The following is a 7,570-nucleotide window of genomic DNA, read 5'->3' on the forward strand; positions in this document are numbered from 1 at the left end:
TGAGCATATCGTTTTTATTCTTCAATTTGTTGATGTGGTGTATCACACTGATTTGCAGATATTGAAAAATCCTTGCATCCCAGGGATAAATCTCACTTGATCATGGTGTATGATCCTTCTAATGTATTGTTGGATTCAGATTGCTAGTGTTTTGTTGAAGTTTGCATCTATGTTCATCAGTGATATTGGCCTGTAATTTTCTTTCTTTCTTTTTTTTTTTTTTTAATGGTATCTTTGTCTGGTTTTGGTATCAGGGTGATGGTGGCCTCATAGAATGAATTTGGGAGTTTTCCTTCCTCTGCAATTTTTTGGAACAGTTTCAGAAGGATAGGTGTTAGCTCTTCTCTAAATGTTTGATAGAATTCGCCTGAGAAGCCATCTGGTCCTGGACTTTTGTTTGTTGGGAGTTTTTTTAAATCACAGTTTCAATTTCAGTACTTGTGATTGGTCTGTTCATATTTTCTATTTCTTCCTGGTTCAGTCTTGGGAGACTGTACCTTTCTAAGAATTTGTCCATTTCTTTCAGGTTGTCCATTTTATTGGCATGTAGTTGTTTGTGGTAGTCTCTTATGGTCCTTTGTATTTCTGGGGTGTCAGTTGTAACTTCTTTTTTATTTCTAATTTTATTGATTTGAGTCCTCTTGTTTTTTTCTTGATGAGTCTGGCTAAAGGTTTATCAATTTTGTTTTTCTTTTCAAAGAACCAGCTTTTAGTTTCATTGGCATCTGATGTTTTCTTTGTCCCTATTTAATTTATTTCTGCTCTGATCTTAATGATTTCTTTCCTTCTACTAACTTCAGGTTTTGTTTGTTCCTCTTTATCTAGTTGCTTTAGGAGTAGTGTTAAGTTGTTTATTTGAGATTTTTCTTGTTTCTTGAGGTAAGATTGTATTGCTATAAACTTCCCTCTTAGAACACTTTTTGCTGCATCCTATAGGTTTTGGATCATTGTGCTTTCATTTTCATTTGTCTCTAGGTATCTTTTTGATTTCCTCTTTGATTTCTTCAGTGATCCATTGGTTGTTTAGTAGCATACTGTTCAACCTCCACGTGTTTGTGTTTTTTATATATTTTTTTCTCGTAGTTGATTTCTAATCTCATAGCATTGGGATCGGAAAAGATGCTTGATATGATTTCAGTTTTCTTAAGTTTACTGAGACTATCCTTGTGGCCCAGCATGTGGTCAGTTCTGGAGAATGTTCTGTGTGCACTTGAGAAGAATGTGTATTCTGGTTTTGGATGGAAAACTCTATAAATAGCAATTAAGTCCATCTGGTGTAATGTGTCAGTTAAGGCCTGTTTTTCCTTATTCATTTTCTGTCTGCATGATCTGTCCATTGATGAAAGTGGGGTTTTAAAATCTCCCACTATTATTGTGTTACTGTCGATTTCTCCCTTTATGGCTGTTAGTATTTGCCTTGTATATTGAGGTGCTCCTATGTTGGGTGCATATGTATTTACAATTGTTATATCTTCTAATTGTATTGATCTCTTGATCGTTATATATTGTCTTCGTCTCTTATAAATCTTTAATGTCTGTTTTGTCTGATATGAATATTGCTACTGCAGCTTTCTTTTGATTCCCATTATCATGGAATACCTTCTTCCATCCCCAACCCGGCCATTATTGATGTACTAAGTACATGAACAAAGTGCTGAGTCAATGATAATTGTTTCCTCCTTCTAGAACAACTGTGCAAAAACACTGAGAACTCTATTACTGACTTCCTGGAAGAGTGTATAACTAGTTAAGCTGGATGTCCTACTGAGTATTTGGAATCAACACATTCTTTGGTCTTTCTAGTAGTCATTTTTCAGAGGAATAAATGTCTTGCAGAATATGGCCTAAGTTTCTCTCCATTAATGACTTCTACCTTTAAAATGAAGATATTTTGACTTGCGAAAGAAAAATTAATTTTATTTCTGGCTCCAGGTAAATACCTGTTTAATTTCTGAGACATTGCATAAGAGCCATCCAGAACATATTTATTGAAATTTACTCTTTCAGGGAGAATACTGAGTTGCCACAAATTCTTCAGATGTCTACACTCACAATGTTTGGGTTTGAAAACACAAGAAGGCCAAGCAACCAATTCTCCTATCTGAAATTTATTTGATTCCCTTTCTAATATGCATGTTGAAATAAAAAAAAGTAGCCTTATGCTGATAATCACTAGCAATCTGAACAATAAACTTAGAAACTAGCTGTTACATTCTATCATCAAATCCTGTCCATAATGTCTTTGAAATAGCACATATATCCATTCTATTCGTCATATTTACAATTTTCATTCTGTGCCATTATTTCTTCTGTTCTGAACTGAAGCAATTATCTCATAAATGACTCTATAGCTTCTGTTTTTATTCAAATATTTGATCCTGAAATCTTTTGTAAGCTACCATTTGCTGAGCACTTACTAAATGTAAGCCATCCTGGTGAAGGCTTCACAAACAAGCTCATCTAATCCTCACAGTCACCCTGAGAGTTAGGAGGTGATAATGTGGATTGGCTCCTTCAACATTTAATCTTAACTTTTTCCCAGTGTACCTTCCTGGGCTGGAAAGTGGGAAAGCTAAATGCCACATTCCCCAGACTCATTTCCAACCAAGTGCATCATTCATATGCATTCATGCAAAACTTGAATCCGAACTGAGTGAAGTCTAGAGAGATGCAGAACTGGAGGTGCATGTTTTCTATTACAAACTATAGCAAAGACGTCGTGACTCTGGACTTGAGAGATGTCATGGTGACTTCTTGATACAGCAGTGGCTTCCTGATTATGGCAGGAGCAGCAGTATATCCATGTTGGTCCAGTTCTTCATTGGCTTTGGGCATCATTTTTTAAAACTCAGCAAATGCTTCCAAAGGCCATTTGCTATTCTGTAGTAACTCTCTCCATGCTTAAACCAGGCAGGGTAGATTATAGTAACTACAAATAAGCACTAAACTCTGTAGGTAAATTATATTCCCACTGTCTATTTGAGAGAGAGTAGTTTAAAGTATTTTAAATTTATACAGATAGTAAGTAATGATTTAGGATTTAAATCCAGGCAACACTGAGACATTGTTTTAAACCACTATGGTGTGATGTGTGTGCACTGTTTTAATTCTCTCTTTATAAATTCATCACTGCTGACAAGATGAAGGCCAAATACATTTGATTATCACCAAAAGCCATTTTTAGCTTATCCCAAGTTCCTTTCTTGTTTCTCCTTTTTTTTCCCCCCCAAAGCATTTTATGCTCTAGTCATGCTGAAATTACTCCTGGCCTTGCCCTTCCATCTTGTTTTTCACCCTAATTCTTTTATCTGGAATTCTTTCCACTCACTTAACTTAGCCCAATTCTACACATACTTTGGAGAATTTATTCCAATCTATTGCTCTGAGAAAATTGTAGTGCTTATTTATCCTTTCTTTTAAATTTCATATCACTTATTATATATCATTGCTTTGATAATTAAACATAATGCCTTATATCTCACCATTATCTTATATAGTGACTCTTTAAATTCTTTATGGCTAAATCAGAAAGTTTTTGGTAAATTGCTTCCTCTTATAGTTCACTGAATCCTCCTCAGAAGTATAGATATCCTGGTGACTTGCTCCTTTTATTTGTATAATAATTTTAAGGTGATGATTTTCAAGCTATAGCTCTCACAAGGATTTCCTAGAGAGTTTCTTAAAACATGGATTCCTGAGCCCCATCCTCAAAAATTCTTATTCAGTAGAGCTGGGATCTGAGAATCTGAATTTTTAACAAGCTCCCAGGTGATGCAAATGCTGCTAGTCTTGGAACTATATGTCAGCCTTGTGGTAAGAATAATGGTCATTTCTATAAAATCTTTTAAAAATTATTTTTAATTAATTTTTATTGGAGTATAGTTGCTTTACAATGTTGTGTTAGTTTCTACTGTACAGCAAAGTGAATCAGCTATATGTATACCTATATCCCCTCTTTAAAAAATTCTTTTCACAAGTACTATTTTATTTGATCCCCACAATAGCTCTCTTAGAATTCTAGTATTACACCATTTTAAAAATTAAGAAAGGATATTGTGAAGTTTAAATGATTCTCCCTGGTCACAATGGTAGTAAGTAGCAGAACAAGATTTCTAATTCAGGTCCATTAATTTTAAATTCTTTTCTTTCCCTTGACATCATAATGCCACTCCCTTCTCTTGAAACTTGAAAATAATTTATAGTAAATTATTTGTTATAGTAGTTTTCATTCCTTGCAATCTTGGAGCTCAGAAGCATATATTCATTCACATTTCAGAAGATTCTAGAAAATTGCATATGAGTCAAGACTATTTTAGTTGCAAATGACAGAAACCCAACTCAAACCACTTTAAGCAAAAAAAGGAAATGTATTGATTTACAAATCCAGGGAGTAAAGCTTCAGTTAAGGTTGTTATCTAGGTGTTTAAATAATACTACTAATATTTTCTTTTTCTCTTCAATTGTCAAATTCTTTGGTCTGGATAATTCAGAGAAGCTATACTCTCATGGTGGCCAGAGAGTTACCAGTAGTTCCAGGTATGGTTCCAGGTAGTACCTCATAAACCCCATACAAAAGATAGATGGTCTTTCCCCATAGTCTGGCTCACACCTATTGGCTCTGTTTTGCTCAGCCTGATTCATATATCCACTCAAGTGACACTTGTTAACAACCAAAATTCAACTGAGTAAATTTAAAGACCTAAGTTTGCAGAAGCTTTAAATGATTCATGAATCGGGCAGCATCTCATCTGGCAAGCAGAGAGATATTCTGAGGGGTTATACAAAATAGAAGGCTTTTAAAGAAAGTGGGATAAGGAGGTCATCAACAAGAGAGAAATTAAAGTTCATTGAAGGAAAATAAGAGCTCAGGTGATGATAGCTTCTCATTGACTGAGCTGTGGCAAATCCACTGACTGGGCTTGTTGCTGGGCAAGAAGAGCTTCCTTCCCCCTGCTGGCTAGGAAAGTAGTTACACTTCCTGTTTGAGAGTACAATGTAGTCTCTTTCAGTTGGGATCTGCAGTTGACCAAGATTGGTACTGTGTTTGAGTTCCCTCTACAGTCCTTCCTGACTCCAATTTTAGTTGAGGTTTTCTTTTATTAATTTTCACACACTTTAAAGCACAGAATATCCAGGGGTTTGAAAATGTTAAAGGGTAATTTTTTTAAAAAAATTGGAGTATTACTACCAGAAAAGGCTGGAATATTATCTAAAGCAGGCAGAAACAAAAGATGTCTAACAGGCCACTAAATATTTGGGTATAAATTTTGGGAAAAGTAATATGAACCTGCATATAAGGAAACCTTATGTTGATTTGGGGAGTTTGAAGAGATTAATCATGCATGTGGATAAAAGTAATCTGATTAAGTGTTTTTCCAAAGTCCTTTTATGAGGGCAATCAATATTAGTCATTTCAAGATTAGAATTATGTTTTTCCAGATGAGAAACAATAACAACAACAGAAAGATCAGAGGTGACTATAAAGGGGTACATCCATGAAGAGAAAAATACAAATATTGGTGTTTTTTAGGTATCAGAACTGTGATTGGTCTTTGTAATAGATTGTATTCTGTTCCAAATTATTTTCTTCCTCCTTACTTTTTAGATTACATTTCTACCTTTTATTATGTGACTTGCACTGCCTTTCTATTGAAGAAGTATACTTCCCAACTTCATGGCACCATGCTGGCCCAGATGATCTGCATTTGAGTAGAAGTGAGAATATGCCAGCTATAAGCAGAGCTTTAAGAGCCATTGAGTACTTTGGTTTGGACTCCTTTCCTCTGTTATAAGAATAGTATGTTCTAGATAGGGTCTTCAGGCTCTATTTTTAGCCTGCAGTCTGGAATGAGGGAGAAATGTGGGGCAGGAGCAGAACTAGTGTGACAAGTAGATAAAACAAAACAGAAACAAGAAAAAAAGCAAAAACAAAACTACAAAAAATTTTGTTCTTATAAACTACTTGAGATTTGAGGGAGGGTCATTTGTTACAGCAAACTAACCTAGAAGAAAATTGACACAGCCTTGTATAAATTTTGTTGAGTGACCTGGAGAAAGTCCTGCATTGTTTTCTCTTCAATTTGTAGATAACACTAAGCCATTTTGAATAATAAAATGAAAACAAGTAAATTACCTGAACATTTGTTAAATCTCAAGCTTTATGCTAACAGCTTTACCGACTTTATTTTCAGTATCCTGTTCAGTCTTCTCTGAATCCCTATTACAAATATCATGAATCCCTTTACCAGTAAGGAAACTCACTCATAGGTCATAGACTATGACTCACCTAAGGTCATAGATCTACTACCGGGCAGACTCAAATAAAAATTCCAGCTTAGGTGCCAGGCTTTGAAGCATTTATGAATTTTGGAGTGATCAAGTGATACGTAACGCATGTATGCAGTGATAATCCAAACAATGGTAACGGAATTGCAGACCCTAAGAATGTAGAAATTACCCTAGAAAGAGTAAGAAAGAACACTGTAAGACACCTGCGTGAAAGCAATTGGAACACCATAGACACTGAAAATAAAAGCTGGAAGAGTAGGTGACAAATCTAAAAGCCATGAAGAGTGTTAAAAAAAAAAAAAAGAATATGGCTTCAAATATAAATTTTAGACTATAATGAGTTATTATTTCATGTTGCTTGAACAAATTTAACTTAGATTGAATAAAATTGTGTTATGGGTTGAATTATGTGCCCCCGACTGCCAAATTCGTATATTAAAGTTCTAACCCCTAGTATCTCAGAATGTGACCTTATTTGGAAATAGTTGTTGCAGATGTAATTAGTTAAATTAAGATGAGGTCATATTGGAGTAAGATGGGCTCCTAATTCACTATGACAGGCATCTTTATGAAAAGGGGATATTTGGACACAGTCATGCACACAGAGACTCTGCCACATGAAGATGAAGGCAGAGATCAAGGTGATGCAGCAGAAGCTAATGAAGGATAAAGATTGCTACCAAACCACCAGAGGCTACGAGAGAGGAATGAACAGATTTCTCTCTCCCAGCCCTCAGAATGAACTGATCTGGCTGACAACTTGATCTCCATTTTCTAGCCTCCAGAACCAAGAGACAAAGCCACCCACTTTGAGGCACTTTATTGTTGTTTAAGCCACCCAGTTTGTGGTACTTTGTTACAGCAGCCCTAGAAAACTATTAGAAATTGATTATTATTAACTTAGAAAATAAGTTGTAAACTTAATACACACCACTACAAAGTGATAATCAGCTTATCAATAGGATAAAACAAAGTTTGTATAAATTCATAAAGCTAAAAGGAGCTGTGAAGGACAACTGTGATACATTCGTGCTTCTAGTCTGAGGCTGACTTAGAGGGAGAACCTAACATAAAGCTTGAGAAGTTTTTAGTTTATTATATCAAAGGGATAAACATTCGAGGTTACTTCAATAATTGTGTATAAGACTGGGATGATTTTCCAGATTTAATTTTTGGTATTTCCCAAAAGTGTCTAATATCTCCTTGTAAATTTTTAGTTGCTTTAAAAATGTAGACATAGTGGGAAGGGCAGAAGTACTTTGGCTTCTCATGGAAATAGTGT

The sequence above is a fragment of the Monodon monoceros genome, unplaced genomic scaffold, assembly GCF_005190385.1.
Source record: "Monodon monoceros isolate NGI ecotype Baffin Bay Population unplaced genomic scaffold, NGI_Narwhal_1 Super_Scaffold_20, whole genome shotgun sequence".
In the NCBI taxonomy this organism is placed as follows: Eukaryota; Metazoa; Chordata; class Mammalia; order Artiodactyla; family Monodontidae; genus Monodon; species Monodon monoceros.